Source organism: Mixophyes fleayi, unplaced genomic scaffold, assembly GCF_038048845.1.
Source record: "Mixophyes fleayi isolate aMixFle1 unplaced genomic scaffold, aMixFle1.hap1 Scaffold_3470, whole genome shotgun sequence".
NCBI classification, from domain to species: domain Eukaryota; kingdom Metazoa; phylum Chordata; class Amphibia; order Anura; family Limnodynastidae; genus Mixophyes; species Mixophyes fleayi.
In genome coordinates, this window is record NW_027447471.1 from 1 (window position 1) to 17,500 (window position 17,500).

Genomic DNA, 17,500 nt, shown 5'->3' on the forward strand with positions numbered 1-17,500 from the left:
TCCCTTTCTCCTGGAAACAATGACTTACATCAATCTTTTACATAATTCTTGTTTCTCATGACATTTCTAACATTGCCCACAATTATCAACTTTCTAAGTCTTTCTGAGCAAGAGAAATTGCAAAACAGTCATTTATTCATTGCCGTCCAAAAACAATGCTTTTTTACACTCCAGTCTCCCTTTCTCTTGGAAACAATGACTTACATCAATCCTTTTACATAATTCTTGTTTATCCTGACATTTCTAACATTGCCCACAATTATTAACTTTCTAAGTCTTTCTGAGCAGGAGAAATCGCAAAACATAGTCATTTCTTCATTGCAGTCCAAAAACAACGCTTTTTTACACTCCAGTCTCCCTTTCTCTTGGAAACAATGACTTACATCAATCCTTTTACATAATTCTTGTTTCTCCTGACATTTCTAACATTGCCCACAATTATCAACTTTCTAAGTCTTTCTGAGCAGGAGAAATCGCAAAATATAGTCATTTCTTCATTGCCGTCCAAAAACAACGCTTTTTTACACTCCAGTCTCCCTTTCTCTTGGAAACAATTACTTACATCAATCCTTTTACATAATTCTTGTTTCTCCTGACATTTCTAACATTGCCCACAAATATCAACTTTCTAAGTCTTTCTGAGCAGGAGAAATCGCAAAATATAGTCATTTCTTCATTGCCGTCCAAAAACAACGCTTTTTTACACTCCTGTCTCCCTTTCTCCTGGAAACAATGACTTACATCAATCCTTTTACATAATTCTTGTTTCTCATGACATTTCTAACATTGCCCACAATTATCAACTTTCTAAGTCTTTCTGAGCAAGAGAAATCGCAAAACAGTCATTTATTCATTGCCGTCCAAAAACATTGCTTTTTTACACTCCAGTCTCCCTTTTTCTTGGAAACAATGACTTACATCAATCCTTTTACATAATTCTTGTTTCTCCTGAAATTTCTAACATTGCCCACAAATATCAACTTTCTAAGTCTTTCTGAGCAGGAGAAATCGCAAAACATAGTCATTTCTTCATTGCAGTCCAAAAACAACGCTTTTTTACACTCCAGTCTCCCTTTCTCTTGGAAACAATGACTTACATCAATCCTTTTACATAATTCTTGTTTCTCATGACATTTCTAACATTGTCCACAATTATTAACTTTCTAAGTCTTTCTGAGCAGGAGAAATCGCAAAACATAGTCATTTCTTCATTGCAGTCCAAAAACAACGCTTTTTTTACACTCCAGTCTCCCTTTCTCTTGGAAACAATGACTTACATCAATCCTTTTACATAATTATTGTTTCTCATGACATTTCTAACATTGTCCACAATTATCAACTTTCTAAGTCTTTCTGAGCAGGAGAAATCGCAAAACATAGTCATTTCTTCATTTGCCGTCCAAAAACAACGCTTTTTTACACTCCTGTCTCCCTTTCTCTTGGAAACAATGACTTACATCAATCCTTTTACATAATTCTTGTTTCTCCTGACATTTCTAACATTGCCCACAATTATCAACTTTCTAAGTCTTTCTGAGCAGGAGAAATCGCAAAATATAGTCATTTCTTCATTGCCGTCCAAAAACAACGCTTTTTTTACACTCCAGTCTCCCTTTCTCTTGGAAACAATTACTTACATCAATCCTTTTACATAATTCTTGTTTCTCCTGACATTTCTAACATTGCCCACAATATCAACTTTCTAAGTCTTTCTGAGCAGGAGAAATCGCAAAATATAGTCATTTCTTCATTGCCGTCCAAAAACAACGCTTTTTTACACTCCTGTCTCCCTTTCTCCTGGAAACAATGACTTACATCAATCCTTTTACATAATTCTTGTTTCTCATGACATTTCTAACATTGCCCACAATTATCAACTTTCTAAGTCTTTCTGAGCAAGAGAAATCGCAAAACAGTCATTTATTCATTGCCGTCCAAAAACATTGCTTTTTTACACTCCAGTCTCCCTTTTTCTTGGAAACAATGACTTACATCAATCCTTTTACATAATTCTTGTTTCTCCTGAAATTTCTAACATTGCCCACAAATATCAACTTTCTAAGTCTTTCTGAGCAGGAGAAATCGCAAAACATAGTCATTTCTTCATTGCAGTCCAAAAACAACGCTTTTTTACACTCCAGTCTCCCTTTCTCTTGGAAACAATGACTTACATCAATCCTTTTACATAATTCTTGTTTCTCATGACATTTCTAACATTGTCCACAATTATTAACTTTCTAAGTCTTTCTGAGCAGGAGAAATCGCAAAACATAGTCATTTCTTCATTGCAGTCCAAAAACAACGCTTTTTTTACACTCCAGTCTCCCTTTCTCTTGGAAACAATGACTTACATCAATCCTTTTACATAATTATTGTTTCTCATGACATTTCTAACATTGTCCACAATTATCAACTTTCTAAGTCTTTCTGAGCAGGAGAAATCGCAAAACATAGTCATTTCTTCATTGCCGTCCAAAAACAACGCTTTTTTACACTCCTGTCTCCCTTTCTCTTGGAAACAATGACTTACATCAATCCTTTTACATAATTCTTGTTTCTCCTGACATTTCTAACATTGCCCACAATTATTAACTTTCTAAGTCTTTCTGAGCAGGAGAAATCGCAAAACATAGTCATTTCTTCATTGCAGTCCAAAAACAACGCTTTTTTACACTCCTGTCTCCCTTTCTCTTGGAAACAATGACTTACATCAATCCTTTTACATAATTCTTGTTTCTCATGACATTTCTAACATTGCCCACAATTATCCACTTTCTAAGTCTTTCTGAGCAGGAGAAATCGCAAAACAGTCATTTATTCATTGCCGTCCAAAAACAATGCTTTTTTACACTCCAGTCTCCCTTTCTCTTGGAAACAATGACTTACATCAATCCTTTTACATAATTCTTGTTTCTCATGACATTTCTAACATTGTCCACAATTATTAACTTTCTAAGTCTTTCTGAGCAGGAGAAATCGCAAAACACAGTCATTTCTTCATTGCAGTCCAAAAACAACGCTTTTTTTACACTCCAGTCTCCCTTTCTCTTGGAAACAATGACTTACATCAATCCTTTTACATAATTATTGTTTCTCATGACATTTCTAACATTGTCCACAATTATCAACTTTCTAAGTCTTTCTGAGCAGGAGAAATCGCAAAACATAGTCATTTCTTCATTGCCGTCCAAAAACAACGCTTTTTTACACTCCTGTCTCCCTTTCTCTTGGAAACAATGACTTACATCAATCCTTTTACATAATTCTTGTTTCTCCTGACATTTCTAACATTGCCCACAATTATTAACTTTCTAAGTCTTTCTGAGCAGGAGAAATCGCAAAACATAGTCATTTCTTCATTGCAGTCCAAAAACAACGCTTTTTTACACTCCTGTCTCCCTTTCTCTTGGAAACAATGACTTACATCAATCCTTTTACATAATTCTTGTTTCTCATGACATTTCTAACATTGCCCACAATTATCAACTTTCTAAGTCTTTCTGAGCAAGAGAAATCGCAAAACAGTCATTTATTCATTGCCGTCCAAAAACAATGCTTTTTTACACTCCAGTCTCCCTTTCTCTTGGAAACAATGACTTACATCAATCCTTTTACATAATTCTTTTTCTCAAGACATTTCTAACATTGTCCACAATTATCAACTTTCTAAGTCTTTCTGAGCAGGAGAAATCGCAAAATATAGTCATTTCTTCATTGCCGTCCAAAAACAACGCTTTTTTACACTCCTGTCTCCCTTTCTCTTGGAAACAATGACTTACATCAATCCTTTTACATAATTCTTGTTTCTCCTGACATTTCTAACACTGCCCACAATTATTAACTTTCTAAGTCTTTCTGAGCAGGAGAAATCGCAAAACATAGTCATTTCTTCATTGCAGTCCAAAAACAACGCTTTTTTACACTCCAGTCTCCCTTTCTCTTGGAAACAATGACTTACATCAATCCTTTTACATAATTCTTGTTTCTCCTGACATTTCTAACATTGCCCACAATTATCAACTTTCTAAGTCTTTCTGAGCAGGAGAAATCGCAAAACATAGTCATTTCTTTATTGCAGTCCAAAAACAACGCTTTTTTACACTCCAGTCTCCCTTTCTCTTGGAAACAATGACTTACATCAATCCTTTTACATAATTCTTGTTTCTCCTGACATTTCTAACATTGCCCACAATTATCAACTTTCTAAGTCTTTCTGAGCAGGAGAAATCGCAAAATATAGTCATTTCTTCATTGCCGTCCAAAAACAACGCTTTTTTACACTCCAGTCTCCCTTTCTCTTGGAAACAATGACTTACATCAATCCTTTTACATAATTCTTTTTTCTCAAGACATTTCTAACATTGTCCACAATTATCAACTTTCTAAGTCTTTCTGAGCAGGAGAAATCGCAAAATATAGTCATTTCTTCATTGCCGTCCAAAAACAACGCTTTTTTACACTCCTGTCTCCCTTTCTCTTGGAAACAATGACTTACATCAATCCTTTTACATAATTCTTGTTTCTCCTGACATTTCTAACACTGCCCACAATTATTAACTTTCTAAGTCTTTCTGAGCAGGAGAAATCGCAAAACATAGTCATTTCTTCATTGCAGTCCAAAAACAACGCTTTTTTACACTCCTGTCTCCCTTTCTCTTGGAAACAATGACTTACATCAATCCTTTTACATAATTCTTGTTTCTCCTGACATTTCTAACATTGCCCACAATTATCAACTTTCTAAGTCTTTCTGAGCAGGAGAAATCGCAAAATATAGTCATTTCTTCATTGCCGTCCAAAAACAACGCTTTTTTACACTCCAGTCTCCCTTTCTCTTGGAAACAATGACTTACATCAATCCTTTTACATAATTCTTTTTTCTCAAGACATTTCTAACATTGTCCACAATTATCAACTTTCTAAGTCTTTCTGAGCAGGAGAAATCGCAAAATATAGTCATTTCTTCATTGCCGTCCAAAAACAACGCTTTTTTACACTCCTGTCTCCCTTTCTCTTGGAAACAATGACTTACATCAATCCTTTTACATAATTCTTGTTTCTCCTGACATTTCTAACACTGCCCACAATTATTAACTTTCTAAGTCTTTCTGAGCAGGAGAAATCGCAAAACATAGTCATTTCTTCATTGCAGTCCAAAAACAACGCTTTTTTACACTCCTGTCTCCCTTTCTCTTGGAAACAATGACTTACATCAATCCTTTTACATAATTCTTTTTTCTCAAGACATTTCTAACATTGTCCACAATTATCAACTTTCTAAGTCTTTCTGAGCAGGAGAAATCGCAAAATATAGTCATTTCTTCATTGCCGTCCAAAAACAACGCTTTTTTACACTCCTGTCTCCCTTTCTCTTGGAAACAATGACTTACATCAATCCTTTTACATAATTCTTGTTTCTCCTGACATTTCTAACACTGCCCACAATTATTAACTTTCTAAGTCTTTCTGAGCAGGAGAAATCGCAAAACATAGTCATTTCTTCATTGCAGTCCAAAAACAACGCTTTTTTACACTCCAGTCTCCCTTTCTCTTGGAAACAATGACTTACATCAATCCTTTTACATAATTCTTGTTTCTCCTGACATTTCTAACATTGCCCACAATTATCAACTTTCTAAGTCTTTCTGAGCAGGAGAAATCGCAAAACATAGTCATTTCTTTATTGCAGTCCAAAAACAACGCTTTTTTACACTCCAGTCTCCCTTTCTCTTGGAAACAATGACTTACATCAATCCTTTTACATAATTCTTGTTTCTCCTGACATTTCTAACATTGCCCACAATTATCAACTTTCTAAGTCTTTCTGAGCAGGAGAAATCGCAAAATATAGTCATTTCTTCATTGCCGTCCAAAAACAACGCTTTTTTACACTCCAGTCTCCCTTTCTCTTGGAAACAATGACTTACATCAATCCTTTTACATAATTCTTGTTTCTCATGACATTTCTAACATTGCCCACAAATATCAACTTTCTAAGTCTTTCTGAGCAGGAGAAATCGCAAAATATAGTCATTTCTTCATTGCCGTCCAAAAACAACGCTTTTTTACACTCCAGTCTCCCTTTCTCTTGGAAACAATGACTTACATCAATCCTTTTACATAATTCTTGTTTCTCATGACATTTCTAACATTGCCCACAAATATCAACTTTCTAAGTCTTTCTGAGCAGGAGAAATCGCAAAACATAGTCATTTCTTCATTGCAGTCCAAAAACAACGCTTTTTTACACTCCAGTCTCCCTTTCTCTTGGAAACAATGACTTACATCAATCCTTTTACATAATTCTTATTTCTCATGACATTTCTAACATTGCCCACAATTATCAACTTTCTAATTCTTTCTGAGCAAGAGAAATCGCAAAATATAGTCATTTCTTCATTGCCGTCCAAAAACAACGCTTTTTTACACTCCTGTCTCCCTTTCTCTTGGAAACAATGACTTACATCAATCCTTTTACATAATTCTTGTTTCTCCTGACATTTCTAACATTGCCCACAATTATCAACTTTCTAAGTCTTTCTGAGCAGGAGAAATCGCAAAATATAGTCATTTCTTCATTGCCGTCCAAAAACAACGTTTTTTTACACTCCAGTCTCCCTTTCTCTTGGAAACAATGACTTACATCAATCCTGTTACATAATTCTTGTTTCTCATGACATTTCTAACATTGTCCACAATTATCAACTTTCTAAGTCTTTCTGAGCAGGAGAAATCGCAAAACATAGTTATTTCTTCATTGCCGTCCAAAAACAACGCTTTTTTACACTCCTGTCTCCCTTTCTCTTGGAAACAATGACTTACATCAATCCTTTTACATAATCCTTGTTTCTCCTGACATTTCTAACATTGCCCACAAATATCAACTTTCTAAGTCTTTCTGAGCAGGAGAAATCGCAAAACATAGTCATTTCTTCATTGCCGTCCAAAAACAACGTTTTTTTACACTCCAGTCTCCCTTTCTCTTGGAAACAATGACTTACATCAATCCTGTTACATAATTCTTGTTTCTCATGACATTTCTAACATTGTCCACAATTATCAACTTTCTAAGTCTTTCTGAGCAGGAGAAATCGCAAAACATAGTCATTTCTTCATTGCCGTCCAAAAACAACGCTTTTTTACACTCCTGTCTCCCTTTCTCTTGGAAACAATGACTTACATCAATCCTTTTACATAATCCTTGTTTCTCCTGACATTTCTAACATTGCCCACAAATATCAACTTTCTAAGTCTTTCTGAGCAGGAGAAATCGCAAAATATAGTCATTTCTTCATTGCCGTCCAAAAACAACGTTTTTTTACACTCCAGTCTCCCTTTCTCTTGGAAACAATGACTTACATCAATCCTGTTACATAATTTTTGTTTCTCATGACATTTCTAACATTGTCCACAATTATCAACTTTCTAAGTCTTTCTGAGCAGGAGAAATCGCAAAACATAGTCATTTCTTCATTGCAGTCCAAAAACAACGCTTTTTTTACACTCCAGTCTCCCTTTCTCTTGGAAACAATGACTTACATCAATCCTTTTACATAATTATTGTTTCTCATGACATTTCTAACATTGTCTACAATTATCAACTTTCTAAGTCTTTCTGAGCAGGAGAAATCGCAAAACATAGTCATTTCTTCATTGCCGTCCAAAAACAACGCTTTTTTACACTCCTGTCTCCCTTTCTCTTGGAAACAATGACTTACATCAATCCTTTTACATAATTCTTGTTTCTCCTGACATTTCTAACATTGCCCACAATTATTAACTTTCTAAGTCTTTCTGAGCAGGAGAAATCGCAAAACATAGTCATTTCTTCATTGCAGTCCAAAAACAACGCTTTTTTACACTCCTGTCTCCCTTTCTCTTGGAAACAATGACTTACATCAATCCTTTTACATAATTCTTGTTTCTCATGACATTTCTAACATTGCCCACAGTTATCAACTTTCTAAGTCTTTCTGAGCAAGAGAAATCGCAAAACAGTCATTTATTCATTGCCGTCCAAAAACAATGCTTTTTTACACTCCAGTCTCCCTTTCTCTTGGAAACAATGACTTACATCAATCCTTTTACATAATTCTTTTTTCTCATGACATTTCTAACATTGTCCACAATTATCAACTTTCTAAGTCTTTCTGAGCAGGAGAAATCGCAAAACATAGTCATTTCTTCATTGCCGTCCAAAAACAACGCTTTTTTACACTCCTGTCTCCCTTTCTCTTGGAAACAATGACTTACATCAATCCTTTTACATAATTCTTGTTTCTCCTGACATTTCTAACACTGCCCACAATTATTAACTTTCTAAGTCTTTCTGAGCAGGAGAAATCGCAAAACATAGTCATTTCTTCATTGCAGTCCAAAAACAACGCTTTTTTACACTCCTGTCTCCCTTTCTCTTGGAAACAATGACTTACATCAATCCTTTTACATAATTCTTATTTCTCATGACATTTCTAACATTGCCCACAATTATCAACTTTCTAATTCTTTCTGAGCAAGAGAAATCGCAAAATATAGTCATTTCTTCATTGCCGTCCAAAAACAACGCTTTTTTACACTCCTGTCTCCCTTTCTCTTGGAAACAATGACTTACATCAATCCTTTTACATAATTCTTGTTTCTCCTGACATTTCTAACATTGCCCACAATTATCAACTTTCTAAGTCTTTCTGAGCAGTAGAAATCGCAAAATATAGTCATTTCTTCATTGCCGTCCAAAAACAACGCTTTTTTACACTCCTGTCTCCCTTTCTCCTGGAAACAATGACTTACATCAATCCTTTTATATAATTCTTGTTTCTCCTGACATTTCTAACATTGCCCACAATTATCAACTTTCTAAGTCTCTCTGAGCAAGAGAAATCGCAAAACAGTCATTTATTCATTGCCGTCCAAAAACAATGCTTTTTTACACTCCAGTCTCCCTTTCTCTTGGAAACAATGACTTACATCAATCCTTTTACATAATTCTTGTTTCTCCTGACATTTCTAACATTGCCCACAAATATCAACTTTCTCAGTCTTTCTGAGCAGGAGAAATCGCAAAACATAGTCATTTCTTCATTGCAGTCCAAAAACAACGCTTTTTTACACTCCAGTCTACCTTTCTCTTGGAAACAAGAGAGAAAAAAAAATGAAAAAAAAAAACCTACAGCACCTGGTATTTCCAGGTGGTCTCCCATCCAAGTACTAACCAGGCCTGGCCCTGCTTAGCTTCCAAGATCAGATGAGATTGGGCATGTTCATGGTTGTTCACTGTAGGTATTGCTTGCCTACTGACCTACATCTCTTATACATCTCAACACCAGCATTGAAGGAAGCAGGAACAAGAGAGAAAAAAAAACGGAAAAAAAAAAACCTACAGCACTTGGTATTCCCAGGTGGTCTCCCATGCAAGTACTAACCAGGCATGGCTCTGCTTAGCTTCCAAGATCAGACGAGTTTGGACTTGTTCAGGGTGGTATGGCTGTAGGTACTGCTTGCTTACTGGCCTACTGCCATACATCTCTTATACATCTCAACACCAGCATTAAAGAAAGCAGGAACAAGAGAGAATAAAACACGAAAAAAAAAGAAAACCTACAGCACTTGGTATTCCCAGGTGGTCTCCCATGCAAGTACTAACCAAGCCCAGCCCTGCTTAGCTTTCAAGATCAGATGAGATTGGGCTTGTTCAGTGTGGTGTAGCTGTAGGTATTGTTGGCCCACTGACCTACATCTCAACACCAGCACAGAAGGAAGCAGAAACAAGAGAGAAAAAAAAATGAAAAAAAAAACCTACAGCAACTGGTATTCCCAGGTGGTATCCCATCCAAGTACTAACCAGGCCCGGCACTGCTTAGCTTCCAAGATCAGAAGAGATTGGGCATGTTCAGGGTGGTTGACTGTATGTATTACTTGCTTGCTAACCTACATCTCTTATACATCTTAACACCAGCATTGAAGGTAGCAGGAACAAGAGAGTTAAAAAAATGACAAAGAAAAAGCCTACAGCACCTGGTATTCCCAGGTGGTCTCCCATCCAAGTACTAACCAGGCCTGGCACTGCTTAGCTTCCAAGATCAGATGACATTGGGCTTGTTCAGGGCGGTGTGGCTGTAGGTATTGCTTACCTGCTGACCTACATCTCTTATACATCTCAACACCAACATTGAAGGAAGCAGGAACAAGAGAGTTAAAAAAATGACAAAGAAAAAGCCTACAGCACCTGGTATTCCCAGGTGGTCTCCCATCCAAGTACTAACCAGGCCTGGTGCTGCTTAGCTTTCAAGATCAGATGAGATTGCGCTTGTTCAGGGTGGTGTGGCTGTAGGTATCACATTTCAACACCAGCATTGAAGGAAGCAGGAACAAGAGAGAAAAAACCCCGAAAAAAACAACCTATAGCACCTGGAGTTCCCAGGTGGGCTCCCATCCAAGTACTTACCAGGCCCAACCCTGCTTAGCTTCCAAGATCAGACGAGATTGGGCTTGTTCAGGGTTGTGTGGCTGTAGGTACTGCTTGCTTACTGACCTACATCTCTTATACATCTCAACACCAGCATTGAAGGTAGCAGGAACAAGAGAGAAAATAAAATGAAAAAAAAAAACCTACAGCACCTGGTACTCCCAGGTGGTCTCCCCTGCTTAGCTTCGAAGATCAGACGAGATTGGGCTTGTTCAGGGTGGTGTGGCTGTAGGTATTGTTTGCCTAGTGACCTACATCTCTTATATATCTCAACACCGGCATTAAAGAAAGCAGGAACAAAAGAGAAAAAAAAAACCCAAAAAAACCCCTACAGCACCTGGTATTCCAAGGTGGTCTCCCATCGGAGTACTGACCATGCCCTTTCCTGCTTAGCTTCCAAGATCAGACGAGATTGATCTTGTTCAGGGTGGTGTGGCTGTAGATATTGCTTGCCTACTGACCTACATCTCTTATACATCTAAACACCAGCATTGAAGGAAGCAGGAACAAGAGAGAAAAAAAAAACGGAAAAAAAAACCTACAGCACCTGGTATTCCCAGGTGGTCTCCCATCCAAGTACTAACCAGGCCTGGCCCTGCTTAGCTTCAAAGATCAGATGAGAATGGGCATGTTCATGGTGGTTGACTGGAGGTATTGCTTGCCTACTGACCTACATCTCTTATACATCTCAACACCAGCAATGAAGGAAGCAGGAACAAGAGAGAAAAAAAAACGGAAAAAAAAAACCAACAGCACCTGGTATCCCCAGGTTGTCTCCCATCCAAGTACTAACCAGGGATGGCTCTGCTTAACTTCCAGGATCAGACAAGATTGAGCTTGTTCAGGGTGGTGTGGCTGTAGGTATTGCTTCCCTACTGACCTACATCTCTTATACATCTCAACACCAGTATTGAAGGAAGCAGGAACAAGAGAGAAAAAAAAACAGAAAAAAAAAAACAACCTACAGCACCTGGTATTCCCAGGTGGTCTCCCATCCAAGTACTAAGCAGGCCCGGCCCTGCTTAGCTTCCAAGATCAGACGAGATTGGGCATGTTCAGCGTGGTTGACAGTAGGTATTGCCTGCCTACTGACATACATCTCTTATACATTTCAACACCAGCAATGAAGGAAGCAGGAACAAGAGAGAAAAAAAAAACGAAAAAAAAAAACAACCTACAGCACCTGGTATTCCCAGGTGGTCATCTATCCAAGTACTAACCAGGCCTGGCCCTGCTTAGCTTCCAAGATTAGATGAGATTGGACTTGTTCAGGGTGGTGTGGCTGTAGGTATTGCTTGCTTACTGACCTACATCTCTTATACATCTCAACACCAGCATTGGAGGAAGCAGGAACAAGAGAAAAAAAATAACGAAAAAAACAAACAAACAAACAGCACCTGGTATTCCCAGGGGTCTCCCGTCCAAGTACTAACCATGTCTGGCCCTGCTTAGCATCCAAGATAAGATGAGATTGGGTATGTTCAGGGTGGTTTACTGCAGGTATTGCTTGCCTACTGACCAACATCTCTTATATATCTACACACCAGCATTGAAGGAAGCAGGAACAAGAGAGAAAAAAAACCGAAAAATATAAACCTACAGCACCTGGTATTCCCAGTCGGTCTCCCATCCAAGTACTAACCAGGCCTGACCCTGCTTAGCTTTTAAGATCAGATGAGATTGGGCATGTTCAGGGTGGATGACTGTAGGTATTGCTTACTTACTGACCTACATCTCTTATACATCTCAACACCAGCATTGGAGGAAGCAGGAACAAGAGAAAAAAAATAACGAAAAAAACAAAAAACAAACAGCACCTGGTATTCCCAAGTGGTCTCCCAACCAAGTACTATCCAGGCCTGGCCCTGCTTAACTTCCAAGATAAGACGAGATTGGGCATGTTCAGGGTGGATTGGCTGTATGTATTGTTTGCCTACTAACCTACATCTCTTATACATCTCAACACCAGCATTGAAGGAAGCAGGAACAATAGAGAATAAAAAACGAAAAAAAACAAACCTACAGCACCTGGTATTCCCAGGTGGTCTCCCACCCAAGTACTAAACATGCCCAGCCCTGCTTAGCTTCCAAGATCAGACGAGTTTGGGCTTGTTAAGGGTGGTGTGGCTGTAGGTATTGTTTGCTTACTGACCTACATCTCTTATACATCTCAACACCAGCATTGCAGGAAGCTGGAACACGCGAGATATAAAAACGAAAAAAAAAAACCTACGGCACCTTGTATTCCCAGGTGGTCTCCCATCCAAGTACTAACCAAGCCCAGTCCTGCTTAGCTTCCAAGATGAAATGAGATTGGGCACGTTCAGGGTGGTTTATTGTATGTATTGTTTGTCTACTGACCTACATCTCTTATACATCTCAACACCAGCATTGAAGGAAGCAGGAAAAAGAGAGAAAAAAAAACGAAAAAAATAAACCTACAGCACCTGGTATTCCCAGTTGGTTTCCCATCCAAGTACTAACCAGGCCCGACCCTGCTTAGCTTCAAAGAACAGATGAGATTGGGCATGTTCAGGGTGGATGACTGTAGGTATTGCTGACGTACTGACCTACATCTCTTAGACATCTCAACACCAGCATTGGAGGAAGCAAGAACAAGAGAAAAAAAACAAACAAACAGCACCTTGTATTCCCAGGTGGTCTCCCATCCAAGTACTAACCAGGTCCAGCCCTGCTTAGCTTCCAAGATCACACAAGATTGGGCTTGTTCAGGGTGGTGCGGCTGTAGGTATTGTTTGCCTACTGACCTACATCTCTTATACATCTCAACACCGGCATTGAAGGAAGCAGGAACAAGAGAGAAAAAAAACCTACAGCACCTGGTATTCCCAGGTGGTCTCCCATCCAAGTACTAACCAGGTCTGGCCCTGCTTAGCTTCCAAGATAAGACGAGAGTGGTCTTGTTCAGGGTGGTATGGCTGTAGGCACTGCTACCCTACTGACCTACATCTCTTATACATCTCAACACCAGCATTGAAGGAAGCAGGAAGAAAAGAGAAAAAAAAACGAAAAAAAAAAACCTACAGCACCTGGTATTCCCAGGTGCTCTCCCATCCAAGTACTAACCAGGCCCGGCCCTGATAAGCTTCCAAGATCAGACGAGATCGGGCATGATCAGGGTGGTTTACAGTAGGCATTGCTTGACTACTGACCTACATCTCAACACCAGCATAGAAGGAAGCAGGAACAAGAGAGAAAGAAAAAACTGACAGCACCTGGTATTCCCAGGTGGTCTCCCATCCAAGTACTAACCAGGCCCAGCCCTGCTTAGCTTCCCAGATCAGACAAGATTGGTCTTGTTCAGGGTGGTTGACTGTAGGCATTGCTTGCCTACTGACCTACATCTCTTATACATCTCAATACGGACATTGAAGGAAGCAGGAAAAAGAGAGAAAAAAACCCGAAAAATATAAACCTACAGCACCTGGTATTCCCAGTTGGTCTCCCATCCAAGTACTAACCAGGCCCGACCCTGCTTAGCTTCCAAGATCAAATGAGATTGGGCATGTTCAGGGTGGATGACTGTAGGTATTGCTTACCTACTGACCTACATCTCTTATACATCTCAACACCAGCATTGGAGGAAGCAGGAACAAGAGAAAAAAAATAACGAAAAAACAAAAACAAACAGCACCTGGTATTCCCAGGTGGTCTCCCATGCAAGTACTAACCAGTCCCAGCCCTGCTTAGCTTACAAGATCAGATAAGATTGGGCATGTTCAGGGTGGATGACTGTAGGTATTGCTTCCCGACTGACCTACATCTCTTATACATCTCAACACCAGCATTGAAGGAAGCAGGAACAAGAGAGAAAAAATAACGAAAAAAACAAAAAACGACAGCACCTAGTATTCCCAGGTGCTCTCCCATCCAAATACTAACCAGGTCCGGCCCTGCTTAGCTTCCAAGATAAGACAAGAGTGGTCTTGTTCAGGGTGGTGTGGCTGTATGTATTGCTTGCCTACTGACCTACATCTCTTATACATCTCAACACGGACATTGAAGGAAGCAGGAACAAGAGAGAAAAAAAACGAAAAAAAAAAAACTATAGCACCTGGTATTCCCAGGTGGTCTCCCATCCAAGTACTAACCAGGCCCGGCCCTGCTTAGCTTACAAGATCAGACGAGTTTGGGCTTGTTCAGGGTGGTATGGCTGTAGGGATTACTTGCCTACTCACCTACATCTGTTATACATCTCAACACCAGCATTGAAGGAAGCAGGAACAAGAGAAAAAAAATAACGAAAAAAACAAAGAACAAACAGCACCTGGTATTCCCAGGTGGTCTCCCATCCAAGTATTAACCAGGTCCGGCCCTGCTTAGCTTCCAAGATAAGATGAGATTGGGCATGTTCAGGGTGGTTTACTGCAGGTACTGTTTGCCTACTGACCAACATCTCTTATACATCTAGACACCAGCATTGAAGGAAGCATCAACAAAAGAGAAAAAAAAACTTAAAAAAACAAAAACCTACAGCACCTGGTATTCCCAGGTGGTCTCCCATCCAAGTACTAACCATGCCCTGCCCTGCTTAGCTTCCACAATCGCGCTTATTCAGGGTGTTCTGCTGTAGGTATTGCTTGCATAATTCCTGACCTACATCTCTTATACATCTCAACACGGACATTGAAGGAAGCAGGAACAAGACAGAAAAAAAAACGAAAAAAAAAACTACAGCACCAGGTATTACCAGGTGGTCTCCCATCCAAGTACTAACCAGGCCTGGTCTTGCTTAGCTTACAAGATCAGATGAGTTTGGGCTTGTTCAGGGTGGTATGGCTGTAGGGATTCCTTGCCTACTTACTGACCTACATCTGTTATACATCTCAACACCAGCATTGAAGGAAGCAGGAACAAGAGAGAAAAAAAAAACGGAAAAAAAAACCCTACAGCACCTGGTAATCCCAGGTGGTCTCCCATCCAAGTACTAACCAGGCCCAGCTCTGCTTAGCTTCCAAGATCAGACGAGTTTGGGCTTGTTCAGGGTGGTTTACTATAAGTATTGCTTGCTTCCTGACCAAAATCTCTTATACATCTCAACACCAGCATTGAAGGAAGCAGGAACAAGAGAGAAAAAAAAACGAAAAAAAAAAACCCTACAGCACCTGGTATTCCCAGGTGCTCTCCCATCCAAGTACTTACCAGGCCTGGCCCTGCTTAGTTTTCAAGATTAGATGAGCTTGGACATGTTCACGTTGGTGTGGCTGTAGGTATTGCTTTCTTACTGACCTACATCTCTTATACATCTCAACACCGGCATTGAAGAAAGCAGAAACAAGAGAGAGAAAAAAAAACGAAAAAATAAAACCTACAGCACCTGGTATTCCCAGGTGCTCTCCCATCCAAGTACTAACCAGGCCCGGTCCTGCCTAGCTTTCAAAATTAGACAAGATTGGGCTTATTCAGGGTGTTGTGCTGTAGGTATTGCTTGCCTACTTACTGACCTACATCTCTTATACATCTCAACACGGACATTGAAGGAAGCAGGAACAAGTGAGAAAATAAAACGAAAAAATTAAACTACAGAACCTGGTATTTCCAGGTGGTCTCCCATCCAAGTACTAACCAGGCCTGACCCTGCTTAGCTTTCAAGATCAGATGAGATTGGGCATGTTCAGGGTGGATGACTGTAGGTATTGCTTACTTACTGACCTACATCTCTTATACATCTCAACACCAGCATTGGAGGAAGCAGGAACAAGAGAAAAAAAATAACGAAAAAAAAAAACAAACAGCACCTGGTATTCCCAAGTGGTCTCCCAACCAAGTACTATCCAGGCCTGGCCCTGCTTAACTTACAAGATCAGGCATGTTCAGGGTGGATTGGCTGTATGTATTGTTTGCCTTCTAACCTACATCTCTTATACATCTCAACAACAGCATTGCAGGAAGCAGGAACAAGGGAAAAAAAAAACCGAAAAAAAAAAACCTACAGCACCTGGTATTCCAAAGTGGTCTCCCATCCAAGTACTAACCATGCCCACCCCTGCTTAGCTTCCAAGATCAGACAAAACTGGACTTATTCAGGGTGGTGTGCTGTTGGTATTGCTTGCCAACTGACCTACATCTCTTATACATCTCAACACCAGCATTGAAGGAAGCAGGAACAAGAAAGAATAAAAAACGAAAAAAAAAAAACCTACAGCACCTTGTATCCCCAAGTGGTCTCCCATCCAAGTACTAACCAGGGCAGGCCCTGTTTAGCTTCAAGGATCAGACAAGATTGGGCTTGTTCAGGGTGGTGTGGCTAAAGGTATTGTTTGCCTACTGACCTACATCTGTTATACATCTCAACACCAGCATTGAAGGAAGCAGGAACAAGAGAGAAAATAAAACGGAAAAAAAAAACCTACAGCACCTGGTATTCCCAGGTGGTCTCCCATCCAAGTACTAACCAGGCCCGGCCCTGCTTAGCTTCCAAGATCAGACGAGATTGGGCATGTTCAGGGTGGTTGACTGTAGGTATTGCTTGTGTACTGACCAACATCTCTTATACATCTCAACACCAGCATTGAAGGAAGCAGGAACAAGAGAGAGAAAAAAACGAAAAAATAAAACTTACAGCACCTGGTATTCCCAGGTGGTCTCCCATCCAAGTACTAACCAGGGCCAGCCCTGCTTAGCTTCCAAGATCAGACGAGATTGATCTTGTTCAGGGTGGTGTGGCTGTAGGTATTGCTTGCCCATTGACCTACATCTCTTATACATCTCAACACTAGAATTGAAGGACGGAGAAACAAGAGAGAAAAAAAAACGGAAAAAAACAAAACCTACAGCACCTGGTATACCCAGGTGGTCTCCCATCCAAGTACTAATCAGGCCCGGCCCTGGTTAGCTTCCAAGATCAGATGAGATTGGGCATGTTCAGGGTGGTTTACTGTAGGTATTGCTTGCCTACTGACCAACATCTCTTATACATCTCAACACCAGCATTGAAGGAAGCAGGAACAAGAGAGAAAAAAAAACGGAAAAAAATACCTACAGCACCTGGTATTCCCAGGTGGTCTCCCATCC

General features: G+C 39.6%; 2 non-coding genes and 29 pseudogenes across 2 annotated transcripts; all 31 read right to left on the bottom strand.

The window, feature by feature from the left end:
• Window positions 1-9,163: 9,163 nt before the first annotated feature.
• On the bottom strand, window positions 9,164-9,281 carry LOC142131501 (5S ribosomal RNA; annotated as a pseudogene).
• A 92-nt stretch (window positions 9,282-9,373) lies between these two features.
• On the bottom strand, window positions 9,374-9,492 carry LOC142131517 (5S ribosomal RNA; annotated as a pseudogene).
• A 102-nt stretch (window positions 9,493-9,594) lies between these two features.
• On the bottom strand, window positions 9,595-9,713 carry LOC142131456 (5S ribosomal RNA; annotated as a pseudogene).
• Window positions 9,714-9,792: 79 nt separating this feature from the next.
• LOC142131510 (5S ribosomal RNA) lies at window positions 9,793-9,910 on the bottom strand (annotated as a pseudogene).
• Window positions 9,911-10,002: 92 nt separating this feature from the next.
• LOC142131498 (5S ribosomal RNA) lies at window positions 10,003-10,121 on the bottom strand (annotated as a pseudogene).
• A 92-nt stretch (window positions 10,122-10,213) lies between these two features.
• LOC142131504 (5S ribosomal RNA) lies at window positions 10,214-10,332 on the bottom strand (annotated as a pseudogene).
• A 63-nt stretch (window positions 10,333-10,395) lies between these two features.
• LOC142131477 (5S ribosomal RNA) lies at window positions 10,396-10,514 on the bottom strand (annotated as a pseudogene).
• A 276-nt stretch (window positions 10,515-10,790) lies between these two features.
• On the bottom strand, window positions 10,791-10,909 carry LOC142131462 (5S ribosomal RNA; annotated as a pseudogene).
• A 91-nt stretch (window positions 10,910-11,000) lies between these two features.
• LOC142131451 (5S ribosomal RNA) lies at window positions 11,001-11,118 on the bottom strand (annotated as a pseudogene).
• A 305-nt stretch (window positions 11,119-11,423) lies between these two features.
• LOC142131488 (5S ribosomal RNA) lies at window positions 11,424-11,541 on the bottom strand (annotated as a pseudogene).
• A 95-nt stretch (window positions 11,542-11,636) lies between these two features.
• LOC142131500 (5S ribosomal RNA) lies at window positions 11,637-11,755 on the bottom strand (annotated as a pseudogene).
• Window positions 11,756-12,058: 303 nt separating this feature from the next.
• LOC142131494 (5S ribosomal RNA) lies at window positions 12,059-12,176 on the bottom strand (annotated as a pseudogene).
• A 94-nt stretch (window positions 12,177-12,270) lies between these two features.
• LOC142131495 (5S ribosomal RNA) lies at window positions 12,271-12,389 on the bottom strand (annotated as a pseudogene).
• A 92-nt stretch (window positions 12,390-12,481) lies between these two features.
• Window positions 12,482-12,600, bottom strand: LOC142131476 (5S ribosomal RNA; annotated as a pseudogene).
• A 300-nt stretch (window positions 12,601-12,900) lies between these two features.
• On the bottom strand, window positions 12,901-13,018 carry LOC142131489 (5S ribosomal RNA; annotated as a pseudogene).
• Window positions 13,019-13,097: 79 nt separating this feature from the next.
• LOC142131513 (5S ribosomal RNA) lies at window positions 13,098-13,216 on the bottom strand (annotated as a pseudogene).
• Window positions 13,217-13,293: 77 nt separating this feature from the next.
• On the bottom strand, window positions 13,294-13,412 carry LOC142131512 (5S ribosomal RNA; annotated as a pseudogene).
• A 91-nt stretch (window positions 13,413-13,503) lies between these two features.
• On the bottom strand, window positions 13,504-13,621 carry LOC142131459 (5S ribosomal RNA; annotated as a pseudogene).
• Window positions 13,622-13,689: 68 nt separating this feature from the next.
• On the bottom strand, window positions 13,690-13,807 carry LOC142131457 (5S ribosomal RNA; annotated as a pseudogene).
• Window positions 13,808-13,898: 91 nt separating this feature from the next.
• Window positions 13,899-14,016, bottom strand: LOC142131478 (5S ribosomal RNA). Its single transcript, XR_012686420.1, has one exon. It is a non-coding gene; the product is annotated as a 5S ribosomal RNA (ribosomal RNA).
• Window positions 14,017-14,108: 92 nt separating this feature from the next.
• Window positions 14,109-14,226, bottom strand: LOC142131453 (5S ribosomal RNA; annotated as a pseudogene).
• Window positions 14,227-14,528: 302 nt separating this feature from the next.
• Window positions 14,529-14,647, bottom strand: LOC142131486 (5S ribosomal RNA; annotated as a pseudogene).
• Window positions 14,648-14,741: 94 nt separating this feature from the next.
• On the bottom strand, window positions 14,742-14,859 carry LOC142131454 (5S ribosomal RNA; annotated as a pseudogene).
• A 295-nt stretch (window positions 14,860-15,154) lies between these two features.
• LOC142131460 (5S ribosomal RNA) lies at window positions 15,155-15,273 on the bottom strand (annotated as a pseudogene).
• A 96-nt stretch (window positions 15,274-15,369) lies between these two features.
• On the bottom strand, window positions 15,370-15,487 carry LOC142131450 (5S ribosomal RNA; annotated as a pseudogene).
• A 516-nt stretch (window positions 15,488-16,003) lies between these two features.
• LOC142131503 (5S ribosomal RNA) lies at window positions 16,004-16,121 on the bottom strand (annotated as a pseudogene).
• A 291-nt stretch (window positions 16,122-16,412) lies between these two features.
• LOC142131467 (5S ribosomal RNA) lies at window positions 16,413-16,530 on the bottom strand (annotated as a pseudogene).
• Window positions 16,531-16,832: 302 nt separating this feature from the next.
• On the bottom strand, window positions 16,833-16,950 carry LOC142131449 (5S ribosomal RNA). Its single transcript, XR_012686419.1, has one exon. It is a non-coding gene; the product is annotated as a 5S ribosomal RNA (ribosomal RNA).
• A 91-nt stretch (window positions 16,951-17,041) lies between these two features.
• LOC142131483 (5S ribosomal RNA) lies at window positions 17,042-17,160 on the bottom strand (annotated as a pseudogene).
• A 93-nt stretch (window positions 17,161-17,253) lies between these two features.
• On the bottom strand, window positions 17,254-17,371 carry LOC142131481 (5S ribosomal RNA; annotated as a pseudogene).
• A 90-nt stretch (window positions 17,372-17,461) lies between these two features.
• LOC142131470 (5S ribosomal RNA) overlaps window positions 17,462-17,500 on the bottom strand; it is a 119-nt pseudogene continuing 80 nt past the window's right edge.